At 42.9% G+C, this 15,281-nt stretch overlaps 1 protein-coding gene across 4 annotated transcripts in view; it reads left to right on the forward strand.

Moving 5' to 3' along the window:
- The window catches only part of FAM219A (family with sequence similarity 219 member A), a 51,995-nt gene that overhangs the window by 5,761 nt on the left and 30,953 nt on the right, over positions 1-15,281 (forward strand). The gene's annotated exons all lie outside the window — the stretch shown is intronic.

The raw sequence follows: 15,281 nt of genomic DNA on the forward strand, positions 1-15,281 counted from the left end.
TTTTTCCCCTGAAACCTGCTTTGGTGAATTGCAAGTGAATTGGTGGCAGCAAGGAGCAATGGTGTTTTGTTGTTGTTGTTGTTGTTGTTGTTGTTGTTGTTGTTGTTTCCCAGCAGCACTTTGATGAAGGAAAAGTAAAATCCTTTGTTGGCTAAGAGAGTGTTTTATGTGGCAGTTTCTGGCCTGGCCTTTTACCTTTATCCTGGTTAAGCTTATAACAGTTTTCTCTCTAATTGGTTGAGCTGGGCTCTTGTACTGATTTCTTTTTTTTTTTTTTCTTTAAAGATTTGATTCATTTATTTATTTGAGAGAGAAACCGCACACGGAGGGAGGAGCAGAAGAAGCAGACTCTGTGCTGAGCCTGACACAGAGCTCTATCCCACAACCCCGAGATCACAACTGGAGCCGAAATCAAGAGCCAGATGTTTAACTGACTGAGTCACCCAGGCGCCCCTCACTGATTTCTTTTAGAATAGATGTGTGAGTTTCTGCTTCACCTTCAAGAGTCAGAATGGAAAAGGACACATACCTGCCTTCTCTGACACCAGCCTGGAAAGCTGCACTTAGGGAAAAAGCAGTTTCCAGGCTGCTATCTTCCAGGCAGGGTATGCCAAGGGAGCATGCTTCTGGAGTGAGATCGCTCAGAGGTGACTTGTTGCCTTAAAGGCTCCAAGTATAGTCTTTGTAGGTAGGTGCTTCAGTGGGTAGCTGGGTGTCGGGCTGAATCAGTTCCAGCCCTCAGCTGCCTGCTGCTTTTTACTGACTATCACTCGGAGTGAAAAGAAATGGAAAACAGAGGGGCGCCTGGGTGGCTCAATCAGTTAAGCGTCCAACTCTTGATTTTGGCTCAGGCCATGATCTCAGGGTCGGGAAATCGAGCCCTGTGTTGGGCTCTGTGCTCAGTGTGAAGTCTGCTGAGATTCTCAATCCCTCTTCCTCTGCCCCTGTATGTGCGCGCACTCTCTCTCTCTCTCAAATAAATAAGTAAATTTTTAAAAAAGAAAGAAAGAAAAAGAAATGGAAACCAGAGCCTTCTTAACTTAAACCTGATTCACCTCAGGGACTCACTCCCCTCCTTGAAAGGGCAGATGGAGCCTTGTGTCTAGGAAGGTTATAGGAGACTCAGCTTCTTGGGCTTAGCTGCTTCATGCCTTCCAGTAGACCCTGGGAGAATGGGTGTAGGGAGGCCCAAAGGGGACAGGAAGAGGAGAATCAGGCTAACAGCAGATACCCACAGATGCTGGCTGAAGAAAGCAAGAGGCGTGGCTAAGCAGGCTCTCAAGTCATTGTTTCCTAAGGAGACTCTAGTGGGAATGTGGCCATCTGGGCCAGAGGAAGGAAGGAAGGAGGCAGAGCTGGGACCAGCTTTGGATCCGGCTCTGCTCTGGAGTTCAGAAATTGGCACATGACCCAGAGGCTTCACTGTGGGGCAGCCAAGTGAACTCCTGGGCTCTAGAGAGGGACTTGAGAGGGGAAGTCCACTAGAAAGGAGGCCCAGGAGGTCTGGCCTGGGGGACTTGTAGACAGGAGCCAGTAGGAGTTCACTCTAGGTCTTAACCTTCTTAGGAGCCAGTTCAAGCGGATATGTATTTGCATGTTGTTATTCAGCGATGTCAAATTGAGGATTAGTTGGTTGTGGTTCTTGAGGGTCAATTTTAAGTTTCTGTGATGATGATGATATATGTGTGTGCATAAGATGGAACTAATGGCCACAAAGGGTGTTTGACCGTTCTAGCCCTGAGGAGTGTAACTATGACAAAAGGCCACGCCCAGGCAGAAATGGGCCCAGCTCCTATGGTACCTAGCCTGGTTTTGCCCGTTTTCATCACCAGATTCTTGACTGTCATTACCAGAGTCTATCCCATCTATCTGTTTAAAACAATACCTGAAGGGGTACTTTAAGATTTATTGAATTAACTGCATCTAAATCATGGAGTGAGAACTATATGTACTTTACTATGTAGTTAAGTTAAACATAATTATGTACAAATTATAAATGATTTATAGTTCCCCATATTAATTTCCAGTTTTATCCTTGTAAAGGAATTGGTGAAGCCCTGAGCCAAGGATGGCTTAGACCAGCATTTCCTTTGGTATAATCCTTAGAAACATTGATCCTTTGAGATACTTTATGGGGGACTAAAAATGATCTATAGACAAATTCACTACACACTCTATCCCATCACAATGTTTACTAGTGTTTTAAAGGCTCTGAGAAGTCCTGCAATAAAGAAACCTTTCCAGCTTTGTTTAACTCAGTGTTTTACAAGCTTGTGTAACTATGGGACCTTTTTCATGTTACACCTATTAACATCTTACAGAACCAGTGTGGTTTGTGGAATATTCTTTGGGAAACTCTGTCTTAGAAATTAGTCTCTCAGGGCATCCGGGTGGCTCAATTGGCTAAGTGTCTAACTCTTGGTTTCAGTTCAGGTCATGATCTCAGGGTCGTGAGATCAAGCCCAACATGGGGCTTCATGCTCAGTGCCCACTCTGCTTGAGATTCTTTTTTTTTTAATTTTTTTTTATTTTTTATCTGCTTGAGATTCTTACCCTCTCCCTTCCCCTGCTCTCTCTCTCTCAAAAAAATAAATAAAATCTTCAAAAAAAAAAAAAAAAAGAAATTAGTCTTTCTTCTGATTCAGTCTAGATTTATAGTTTTCCCAGTTCTTTTGAGCCTCTTTTATAATCCACACCATTTTGCTCCATGCTAGTCTGTAATGGGATGTTGTTGCTTTGTGTCAGGGTCCATTATTGCCATCAGCAGGAAGTTCTTAGTGAACTTTGGTCAATGCAAAAGCAAATACCTAGTGCCTAGTTTTTCTCATGATAATGTTAAAGGGGTTTTACTTCCTTTCAAGTCCCTCTACTAAATGTTGGTCTGGTGAAACCAGTATTTTTACCATTAACCTTTTTTTGACAGCTTCATTGAGATATTGAGATATAATTCATATACGTACACTTTACCCATTTAGTACTTTACTTTGTGTGGCTGCTGCTTGCCTCAGTTCTGTTTCTCCTTTGTAGCTGTGGGCTGTGCTCTGCCCTTCTGTGTTCTGCTATGCAGGAGAGAATATAAAGATTATAGTCATCAGAAAGAAATCTCTCATCAGAAGGAATCCCATCTCAATTGGGATTGAAGCTGAAAAAAAAAATGATTCCCTGATTGGGTAGGTGCCTCAGCACTTCCTTTGTAGTACCATTAAATGTGCCCCCTGGTCATAGCAGTTCAGGAGGAATTCCCACAAAATCATTTTACACTCCCTACTCTGTGGGCTATATAAAGCATGAATGATAAGCAGGTTTCACCCTTTATGCCAATGCCCATTGATCAGTAGTGGCTGCCTGGAGCTTGTGTTAAGGTGGATTCTGAGGCAGAGTCCTGGTTCAGTGAGAAAGAATGATATAGTTGATTATCCATGTCTGCCATAGTCTTCAGCAGGGGAGACATCGTTCCTGCTTGCCATCCTGGCAGCCCTGAGCCCTGAGTCATCATAGTTATCCTAGGCAAAGAACACAGGAAAGGAGGAATCTTGGAGATGTTAGGCAGCTCAGCAATCTGTTTCACAGACGGGCTGGAGTCTTATGATATGGCTCTTTAAAAAATAAATGGAGAAAACGGATCTTTCCTGCCCTAATATTCAGCATGGATTTTTGAAGTATTGACTTCATATAAATTTAATAATCCTTTGGAAATAAGCCAGGCAAGAGGAAGTAACCTTGACTCTGCTGAGCGAGAATAAGAGGGGAAAAGAGGCAGATTCAGGAAGAGACCTCATAAGTACCATATAAGTGGCTGGCCACACTTCAGATGAAACTATAAACCCTTGACTAAAGGATTAAGGAGAAGGAAGAGGCTACAAGAGCAGACCCTTAAGCCAGCAGTTACTGGAGAAGAAAGGCCCTACTGTGGACTCTACAGCCTTAGCATTCTTTTTCTCCCAGGCTAACCAAGCCCTGCATTTTCCTTCTACCATTTTCCCAGAGACTGGTTTCCAAATCTCCAGTTATCCTGGCTGCTGTAGTGGATTTTTTGAGTTTTTCACCCTGGGGACTAGACCTCTCCATGCGATCTGACTGGCGCAGATTACTGTGGGGCAGCCGCTATCCATAATATTGATAATTGCACTTCTACTATTATCAGTTGAGGTTTCATGATCATATTTAATAGCTGTACCTGTTGTTATATTGAACTCAAGAGACATCTGAAATAGGGCAGACTTTTGCCTTAGCAGTGTACAATCAAGGCAAGAACGTGGAATCACATCTTGGGCTAGGCTGGCTGCTAATACAGGTAAGGGTCCACTGGTGCTAGGGAAATGGTGGTTTCATATTGATTAGAAATTATGCCACATGTATGTAATTGATTCTTACTCTCAGAGAGGTAGCTGGCCGAATTCAGCAATATGGAATTTGAATCTAGGTGAGGCTATGTGATTGGGTAGGCTAGGGTAGACCTTCAGAGGCTAGTATTTATGTGGACAGAAAACTTCATGTCAGTCTACTATGTGATGTAGCCATGAGCAGAGCTAATGTGCTCTTGAGCTGCATTCAGGTCCTAGGAGTTCAGGTCCTTGGAGGTGACAGGTCAGTGCTATCTGAAGTCCTGTGTTCTATGCTGATGCCATTATTCAAGAGGGGAAGTGGCTGGAATGAAGGAAGGAGTCAAAACCTCACCATGTGAGCACAGTTGGTAGAACTGAGGCTGTTCAGCCTGGGGGAAAAAATAGTTGCAGGGAAAGCACTTTAAGGTTTCAAATGCCTAAAGAACTGGAGTTAAGAAAGGAAAAACAGGCTTAATATTACCTGTGGCTTCACAGGGAGGAACCAGGGCCTTTGGGTTGGGAGTGTGAACATGCTTCTATGGGCTTCATTGCCTTCCGTTCCCTGTGGTAGCAATTCTTAAACTGGGCCAGAGGCCAGGGCACTGGAATACATGTTGCCCTCTGCAAAATGCCACACTAAAGTAGGAGCTAGGAACAACACTCTAGCAATAAACGTGGCTCTATTGATGTGTGTGTAATATAAACATGCCTAAAAAATCCACTGTAGAATGAGTAGCAACTCTCCTACTTTTCTGTTAATATGTGTTTGCTAATTTTTCCTATCTTTCAAGCCTATCACAAAAATGCCACCTTCTTCATGCACTCTTTTCTGTCCTCCAATTAGGTATAAACTCCCCATTCTACCTGTTCTGAGGTCCAAATACATTTTCTTTAGAATGTGAAGTTTATGGATGCAGTTATCCTTATTGTAAATTCCTTTCTAAGGTAGATGAAAAGATGTTTCCAAAGCACCTGAAGCACCTTGTGAAGTAGATTGGGAAAGTCATTTTTGCCCATTTTATAGATATGCAAGCAGAATCCCAGAAAGGTAAATAGGCTTGGTCTTAACCCAGCTGGAGGTTGGCATGGCCTAGACTAGAACACAGGTATCCTGACTCCCAGGCCCATGATATTCCCTTACAATTTGGGACCTGATTAAGTTCTTTTGCATCAACTTAAACTTCTACACTGGCTTTTGAGGCATCTACACTAAGCTTTGCCCCTCCCAGGTGGCCATATTTTGTACCATTCATGCCAACTTTCTTTCTAGTAGGTCAAGCCAGGCCCCTCACCTCCTCTTGTCTATTGGTATCTTGAGGCCTCCTCTCCTCCTTTTTGTTTTTTTAAAGTTTATTTAAGTAATCTCTCTACCCAACATGGGGCTCAAACTCATGATCCTGAGATCAAGGGTCACATGTTCTTTCAACTGAGCCAGCCAGGCACCCCAAGGCCTCCTCTCCTCTTAAGAATTCTCTCCGCCCTCCTCCTCTGCCTATCCCACTCCTGTCTATCCTTCAGAAGACCATATAAACGCCCTTTCTCCAGGAAGCCTTCCCTGACCATAATAGTAAGCTCTCAACCAACCCCAAAGCCTCTATAACCTCTAGCACATAACTTGATACATATGATATCCTAATTTGAGGGATCCACTTTGATGTGCTATGTTGTGAGTCTCATCACCCCAATGCCCCTTTTAACTCCTTGGCAGATAGTTCTGCCCCTAGAACTTATAGTCTGGCAAAAAAGAAACTTTCTGTCATGAAACAGAACTACAGAAGAAACAGAACTACTGCAGCTGGTTTCTTTAAAGATGAGTAAAAAAGGAGAGGATGTTGGGAAGTCCTCTAGATGGGACCAGTAGAGACCCAGAGGAGAATGAGTGGTTGGGAGTTAGTGAGTGGAATAGAAGGTACCTGTGGGGAATTGTGGAAGATTTCAAGGGAATACATGGATGGGGGCACTCATTCACAAAATACCATTGTCAGGGGCACCTGGCTGGCTCAATCAGTAGAGCATATGACTCTTGATCTCAGGGTTGTAAGTTCAAGCCCCACATTGGGTATAGAGAGTACTTAAAAATAAAATCTTTAAAAAAAAAAAAACACATTGGGAATCTGCTATATGCAAGACATTGTACCAGACACAGGGAATAATATGATGAATAAAGCAAACATGGTCCCTGCCTTTATGAGCTGGCAGTCCAATGGGAGAGACAGACACTAAACAAATGAAGTGTGCTAACAAAATCACAATTACAAACTATGACAAGTGATGGAAAAGACAAGAACAAGGTAGCATGAGAGAGAATAATAATGCCTTACACATTAGATTGGGGATGTCAGGTAAGGCTCCAATGGGAAAGTAATGTTTGGGGCAGCTGGCTGGTTCCATCAGTAGAGCACGTAACTCTTGATCTCGGGTTTTAAGTTCGAGCTCCACATTGGGTGTAGAGATTACTTAAAAACAAAATCTTTAGGGGCGCCTGGATGGCTCAGTTAGTTGAGAATCTGCCTGCGGCTCAGGTCATGATCCTGGGGTCCTGGGATCGAGCCCTGCGTCGGGCTCCCTGCTCAGCGGGGAGCCTGCTTCTCCCTCTCCCTCTGCCACCCCCCCACCCCCCACTTGTGCTCTCTGGCTCTCTCTGTCAAATAAATAAATAAAATTTTTTTTAAAAAATAAAATAAAATCTTTAAAAAAAAGTAATGTTTAGCTCAGACCATAGAATGAGAAGGACCTTGAATGCCCTGACATTGAGTGACTTGCTTCATGTTCCCCAGTGGGGTGGGGGCTCCCAGAATTGGTAGTCTGAATCCCTTACAAACTGACCTTTCTTCCTCCTCTCCCTTTGCAGCATTAGGTAAGTTTTCAGGAGGGAAGGACATAGGAGAACATAGGAAGGCTGGTCCAGCTTCTCTCCCATAGGTAGCATAACCGGTGACTGTGCTACCAGCTTTGTTGGGAGGCTGGAGAAGCTATTAATAGAGTTGTGATGTGTAATATTTAGTGAGCACTTTGACTCTCCTGAAGAAGAGCTCCTACCTGAGTCTTCCAACATTGTATGACTTGCACACATCCTCCTGGAGATGGAAAAAAATATCTGGAGCTCTTGAAGGGAGGAGAGTGCCAGCCTGGATGTCTTGTTCTTTGTGTATCAGGCATGGGGTTCACATTCTTCTTACCAGAAAAGCCAAATGCTACAAGCTATTCTGTCCAGGGGCTGGCCTGCCTCTAGTGGGAAGGCCAGTAGCCACATTGGCATGTAGATTGCAACAGCTAGTAAGAAGAGCCTCTATTGGACCTCTTGCAAATCCCAAAGGTGTTTCCTAAGGATTTCAGCTTCCAGAAAGTCCTCTCTGCCTTCAGCTGTCCTGCTGCTTCCAGCCTTGGCTCAGAGGATATCATAAGCTCAGAGAGAGGCCAAGTGGGGATAATGATGTGGGGAGATAGTGGTGGTGGTTAGTGGTTTGGGGAAGAGGAGGGAGAATTATGTGGAGTCAAGGAAGGAGACTAAGTGGGGAGGTGATAGTCAAGGTAGCAAACAGTGGCACCAAAGGGAACCGGTCAGGAGCCATCTATCAGCCTCCCTATCCACTTCCTGATGGAACCTCATGTTTCAGATTCTTTATTTGCCAAGGGACTGAACTACAGCAGTGAGGCAGTCTCAGGGAACTCCCATGAGAGGAATTGGCTTGAGTATCCTTGAGGGGCTATGGAGATCAGGGTGCGCTAGTGAGGGGCACTGGTCTCAGGGCAGGAGCTGTGCACAACAGTGGTAGGAAGTTGGCTGGGTACATTCTAGTTCTACCAACCACTTTTAGCCAAGCTCCTAAACTCTTTCAGGCTATTTATAAAACAAATAAGATCAAGTACATGAAAATGAACTGCAAATTACTGTATCATTTCTGATCTAAGGGTTGATGGTGATTAAGGGGTTGGTGTTTTCCATTTTTTGTCTATGGTTCCCAAGGGAGCTTTTACAGGAGAGGGTGGAAAGATGGCTTATTCTTCTCATCATCAAATGAGAAGAGTCCCTGGCCTCCTTTACAGGGCCATGATAAGACTAGGCTAGAGATGACTCAGGCTAGAGTGCTCTGTGCTTCCACTGATTCCCAAAGGGGTTCCATTGACTAGAGGAGTCCTGCCTCTGCCCCTCCCTGTCATGACTGCTGTAGAGTTCTTTTGGTAGAGTGGGGCCTTCCTGGAAAGCCCCAGTACTGATGCTGGTGGAGGGTGTTCTGCTGCTGTTTCAGCTCCCATAGGCCAACACTCAGGGCTCAAGAAACATTTGAAAAGGTCCACGTTGCTACTACTCTCCCAGTGGGGACTAGAGAAGGTAGTTTCTAGTCTGCAGACCTTCATATTTTAAAAATATTCTGTTATGGAAAATTTTAAGCATATACAAAGTAGAGGAAAAAGTAAAATGAACTCCCTTGTACTCACCCAACTACAACAGTGATCAACCCAGAGCTGATCTTGTTTCACCTATACCCCACCCACTGGATTATTTTGAATAATTGTTTCATTTATAATCCTCTCTGTCTCTTGTATTTCTGCCAACCAGTTCTGCAAACTGGTAATTATATCTCAAGGTTTGATTAGATTCAGATTCAACTTTTTTGTGAAGAATACTTCTGAGGTGTGCTGAGTACTTCCTGTTGCATCATATCAGGAAGGAGGCACAGGACACATGGTTATCCTGCCTTTTGTGAAATTCAGATTAATTAGTGGTGTAGTTAGCCTCATGTCTCCATCACACACATTCCCTTCAGCCTTTCACCTAATGTTTTGAGCAGCCATTGCTGGTCAGCCTCAGTCCATTATTTAATCAGGACTTTCCTGTACATTTGCATAGCAAAGAACCCCTGTCATTTGTCTGCCTGCACCGCCTGCCCCCCGCCCCCAAACAGGTATTACAGATATCCCTAGGCCTTTCTCCTTTAGGCCCACTTTTTCTAACACTGCCCTTATCCTATACCATCATTTCCTTCCTTATCAGCCCAAGATAGCCTTAGGATATCTGCAGACCAGGCACTCACCCCCAGCTTCACTGCAGACCTTTGTTTCTCTGAGGGGAGGGTCCTTACTTGGAGTCTGTTCTCTCCCATGAAGCTCTGGGTCTGCTCTTTGAATTGTTAGGCCCATGCTTGACCATGCTAGAGAGTGAAGGCAGGTCAAGTATTTTCCTCCTCTGGGAGAGAATTCAGCAGGGGCTGGGTTTATTTTACCTTCCCAGGGATTTCTAAGCAGCCTTCTTCTATGCTGAAGACGGTCTTTCTCACTTGTTTCCTGAGGTTCCTGCCCCAGCCTGGGCCCTGGCAGGGACCCAGGCCTGATTTCCTGTTTAGCTGGGCTGTGGGTTGGGAGAGGTTGGAGGAGGGGTGGGGCAGGCAGCTCTAGCACTCTTAGGCCCTTTTCTCTTTCCAGCCAAGTTAAAAAATCTATGAGAGCCAGAACAGAGCTATCACCTTCTGGTACTTTAGCATTCCTGTGCTGTTTAGGATCTCCACTCTTAGTTTCTCTCCTTACAAAGGAAAGATTGTGGAGACTGTCCTCTGTGCGCGTGTGCCCCCAACAAACATACTGCATGTACTATGGGTGCTGTGAGCCAGCTAACCAGAAAGGCACACAGAGGTTGAGAGCTGCTTCTTGCAAAGCTGGACCCACCCCTGCCCACAGGAGTGCTGTACCTCTACCACACCATCTTAATAGCTATTAATCCCTTAGTCACCATGTGCAATGCAGTGGAGAATCTGTTGGGGCAGGAAGTCTGAGATGTGGAGGCTGGCTAGGGACCTGGCCATGCAACAGTCAGAAAACATTAGGAGTTCCACAGTGACAGCCTATCACCAGTAGAGGATTTCTGATGAGAGTCTCACAGCCCTGAATGCCCCACTCACATTCCTCTTTATGCCTAGTTCTTCCTTGGGCAATGAGGATTCACAGGGCCTCATTCTGTTTTGAGAAGAGACCTGTTGCAGATTCCTTTTTTGCTCCCTTCTCCTGGGTGGCCACAGCAGGAATTGTGTGAAGCCCTTATCCCTTTATCCCCCCTGAAAGGAAATATCAGAGGAAAGTGTTGCCAAGTAGTAGGGGTGCCCAGTGCAGCCCCTGACATTTCAACAGCTTCTCCCTTGCTCTTATTATAAAGCCTCAAATCCTTAACATGGCCTGCAAAGCCTTTTGTGATCTGGCTCCTGCCTTCTTCCCCATCTCACCTCAAATTACATTCATCACTGCACCCAACCTTACTGGCCTTTCCTCTATTTCTCTGATGTCCCAGGGTCCATTCTGTTTTAGTGCCTTTGCACATGTTCTTCCTTCTGCCTAGAATGCTTTCCCTCTACCTTCTACCTTTTTTGGGTTGACTCTTACTCATCCTTCAGATCTTAGTTCAGCTATAATTTCATCACAGAGGGTTTCCTTCAAACTCTAGACTTTGTCAATGGCCTTCTCCTTATTGCACTTTTTACATTTATAATTTCACATATGTTTGTATGATTATTCTATTCATATTGGTCCTTCTGAAGGCCACATTTCATGAAGGCAGAGATCATATCTATTTTTACTTCCTATTATGTCTCCTGTGCCTTGCAAGGTGCCCTACACACGGTAAACATTCACTAGATATCTGTTGAATGAATGAATGAATGAATGAATTCAATCTTACCTCCTTTACTTAGTTACTCCATGTCATATCTGACTATCATATTCAACTATACACCCTGTGATGTGTGCCCTGCTGTTTATGGGCACTTACTGTGTGTTTGCCACCAGACACACATTTCATTTAATCCTTTCAACAATATGAAGAAGGTATACTCTTAATCTACAAAGAAGGCAAGTGAGACCCAAGGTCACACAGCTAATAGCAAAGCCCGGATTCAAACCCACTTGTGAAGGCAAAGCCTATGCTCTTAAGCATAACACTACACTGCCCCCTTTTGGCAGTTTGGAGAGTTGTCACAGGGCTTTTTCTGTCACTGAGTCCTGGTTAATTTCAACCCCAAATCAATACTTTTTGGAACTTAAAGTCCTAAGAAGCCATGATCCAGTTCCAGCCCTTCTGCTTTTAGGCCAGACTGTGGAAGTACACAGGGAAGGGAATTCAACCTGGATTCCCCAGTGTCCCAGGACACATGTGTCTCGGGGTCTGTCTCCCATCTGTTTTTCATAGGCCCTTTGTAGCCTCCAGGGCTTAATGCAGTGTCCTATTTTAAAGAACAGAAAGGCCAGCTGTTGAAATGGCCCAATCGACAGTGTTCTGGGGAATAAACATGGCCTGATTAAGATTCTAGGAAAGATCATTGAGAGGGGGAGAGTTTGTCTCTTTGTGATTTAGTCACTAAAGATAGAGCTCTGGAAATTGGCTTCAAGGCTTTCCTAGGAAACTGAGACTCAGGAAGAGGGCAATATCTCTTGCTGTTGATTAGAAAAACTTAAGTTAGTCAGTATCCCCAACTCCTTTTTAGTGGCTAGGGAATTTGGGACTGATGAATACTGTAGACTAGATGGAAACAAAGTAAACGAGGAGAGAGCAGCATAAAACAAAACAGAACAAAACTCAGCTACCATTTGTCATATGTGTCAGGCATGCTGTGAACCATTTTACATACATAATTTCATTTAATTCTAACACTGGCCCTGTAAAGTGGGTAATATTACATCCCTAGAAAGGAAAGGAATGTTAAGAAAGGTAATTCGCCAAAGGTCATACAATCAGCTGTCCTTAGATCTAATCTAGGTCTTTCTGACTTCAAATTTTGTGCACCCTGTTGCTGAGAGTATACATTGTCACAGGCTCTCTGGAAAAACAGCTGGCGATATAATGTGTGCATGCCCATTGACCCCTCAGCAATTCTACCTCCAGGAATTTATTAAACTAAAGAAATAGACAAGTGTATAAAGACTTTTTTTTACAAGATATTATAGTAGCTATAAATAAATAAATAGTAACAATATTATAACATAATAGTTGTAATAGATGCAACATTATGATGGTGGGGGAGGAGAAAAAGAAAAGAAACAACATGAATCTCCATCAGTGGGGACTGATTAAATAAATCATGATATATCCATAACACAACATACCTATAGGCAGCCTTTTATTTTTCTATTTTTTAAAGATTTATTTATTTATTTGAGAGAGAGAGTGAGCACACGTACGAGTGGGGAGAGGGAAAGAAGCCCCTGCAGGGCTCTATCTCAAGACCCTGAGATCATGACCTGAGCCGAAACCAAGAGTTGGATGCTTAACTGACTGAGCCACCCAGGCGCTCCTCGGCAGCCTTTTAAAAGGAGGAGGAGATAAAATCTAATATAAGATCTAGCATGGAAAGATGTTCAAGATATATATCTTTTTTATTGTGGTAAAATGCATTTAACATAAGAGTTACTATTTTCATATATCATTTGGAATATGGATGATATGATTCATCTATGCCTACCCAAGAGATATAGCTTTTACCTCATAATTCCCATATTTTTCAATCAGGTATGCACATCAACAAGTTGTTGAGATGAATTGGCTATGGAAATGCTGCCAGATCCCTGGGTGCCCCCTATCTGGCCAGCCTTGTTCCTGCTAGGCACCCCAAGCTTTGAAGTGGACTGGTGGCCACACTTGACTCAGTTCTTCTCACTTCATCTCAAGTTCTGCAGAGCCCTGTAGCTTTGGGGAGGCAGAACATTTCTTTGAAAACAGAATGCCATCACACCGATCAGATATGTTTCTGTTTCTTATTTCCTTTTTAGAGCTCTCCCACAGTCTCACTTTCACCATAAAAGAGAAGCAAGGGAACAAAATGATTCTCACATTCCCCAAGGTAAAACCATGATCACTGATGTGTCAACATTCTGAGTTCTCTTTGGCTTCTGGCCTTCCTCCCATTAGTGTTGCTGCTCATTGTGGTTTTCGGTGTGATGTTTTTATGAGGTAAAGTAGAAAGGGGTCAGGACACTTGGGACCTAGCCCTGGCTAGGAGACTTTAAGGGAGCTGATTAGCTCTACCAGATTTCAGGGTTTTTTCCTCTGTAAAATTAGGGTAAAGAATAGATGCTGGATTTTTAGAGCAGTGAAAATATTCTGTATGATACCATAATGATGGATACATGTCATTTTACATTTGTCCAAGCCCATAGAATGTACAACACCAAGAGTGAACCATAATGGAAACTATGGTCTTTGGGTGATTATGATGTATTACTGTAGGTTCATCAGTCATAACAGATGTACTACATGGTGGAAGATGTTGGTAATGGGGGAGGCTATGTATATGTGGGAACAGGGGTACATGGGAACTCTCTGTACCTTCCCCCTCAATTTTGCTCTAAACCTAAAACTGTTCTTCAAAAAACAAAAAAGCCTTTATTTTTAAAAGAGTTGCCATTTCTATCTCTTAGGATTGTCAGAGATTTAATGAGATAATAAGGAAAAAGCTTTGAAAGCATAAGTTGCAGTGCAAACATAAAGATCTATATTTTTCTGGACTTAACCTTTTCTGACTTGCATTATAAACTCTTAATTCAAGAAGCATGTCTCTAAATCTGTTTGCTGTGATGTAACAACTTAATAGAGTGATAGGAAAGATACAGAGCAATCCGGAAAAGCCACTACATTCTTAAAATCAACCTGAGCGGGGTGCCTGGATGGCTCAGTCAGTTGAGTGTCTGACTTGGGCTGGGGTCATGATCTCGGCTGGGGTCATGATCTCGGGGTCCTGGGATCAAGCCCCAAGTCAGGCTACCCGCTCAGTGGGGAGTCTGCTTGTCCCTCTTCTCCCTCTGCACCTCCCCCTGTTCATGCTCTCTCTGTCTCTTTCTCAAATAAGTAAATACAATCTTAAAACAAAACAAAACAAAAACAAAACAAAACAAAACAAAAAACAGCCTGAGAAAGGCAGAGGAGAGTCAGAGACTCATTCTATTTTAACCATTTGGTATTGTTTTAATTATCCCCATTTAACATACATTACTTTTGTAAGTTAAAGAAATTAATAAAGATCTTTTAATGGCTTAAAATGATAGAGCTAGAGATGGAAATTGGAAGTCATCTGCACATAGAGCTAACAGCTGGGGCAAAGAGAACAAAGGATTTGTAAAGATGAACAATTGGAGAAGCAGCCAGATTGTCAAATTGGGCCATGTTGTTAAAACTATTGAATGCCAGGTCAAGGAGTTTTTAAGTGGTAAGAGCCACTGAAGGGTCTTGGACAAGGGAATGATGTAATGAGAGCAGTGTTTAATTCCCAGAAGGGTAATTTAAGAGTAATGTGTAGGATGAGTTGAAGGAAGAAGAAACAGGTTGGGGAGAAGAGTGGGTTACCACTGCAGGTCCTGAAGTAAGTTGATAAGGATCTGAAGCAGGATGTTGGTTTAGAGAATATTAAAAAAAGGAAACAAAAATGTTACTGTAGGTTCATGATTAGCTTGCCAGGGGATAAGGAGGAAAAAGAGGTGGATTAAAATGACCCCCTAGGCACATCAAAAGGAGATAGGAGCCAACTTGAAAAAGGTTCCAGTGGCCAAAGCTGGAACAATTTGAACAACAAAATAAATAATGGTAGTATTGGATTACAACCCCCAAAATAAAATAAATGTATATTAATCCATACTGGTATAAATAAATGGTTGAATAAATAAATAAATGAAGGAGAAAGAACAAATCTTCAAGAATTATATTTATGTATTAAGAAGTTTACTAAAATTTATTTAAAAGTGTTTTTTTTTTGTAGAAAGAATGAAATTTAAAAATTATCTTTAGAACATCATAGTAATAATTGCTGCTGGCAGGATCCACTGATTGCTAAAACTAGTGGGTGAAACTTTAAGGAGAAATAAGAATTTGCACAGCCTATAAGAACCTCTACCAAAATATGTATGAATTACTGTGGTAGTTTTAACATATGTCCACAAATTCTTTCATACTCCTCCTCTAGAAAGTGGAACTTAATTCTCCTC

Source organism: Phoca vitulina, unplaced genomic scaffold (assembly GCF_004348235.1).
Source record: "Phoca vitulina isolate PV1807 unplaced genomic scaffold, GSC_HSeal_1.0 scaffold94, whole genome shotgun sequence".
NCBI lineage: Eukaryota > Metazoa > Chordata > Mammalia > Carnivora > Phocidae > Phoca > Phoca vitulina.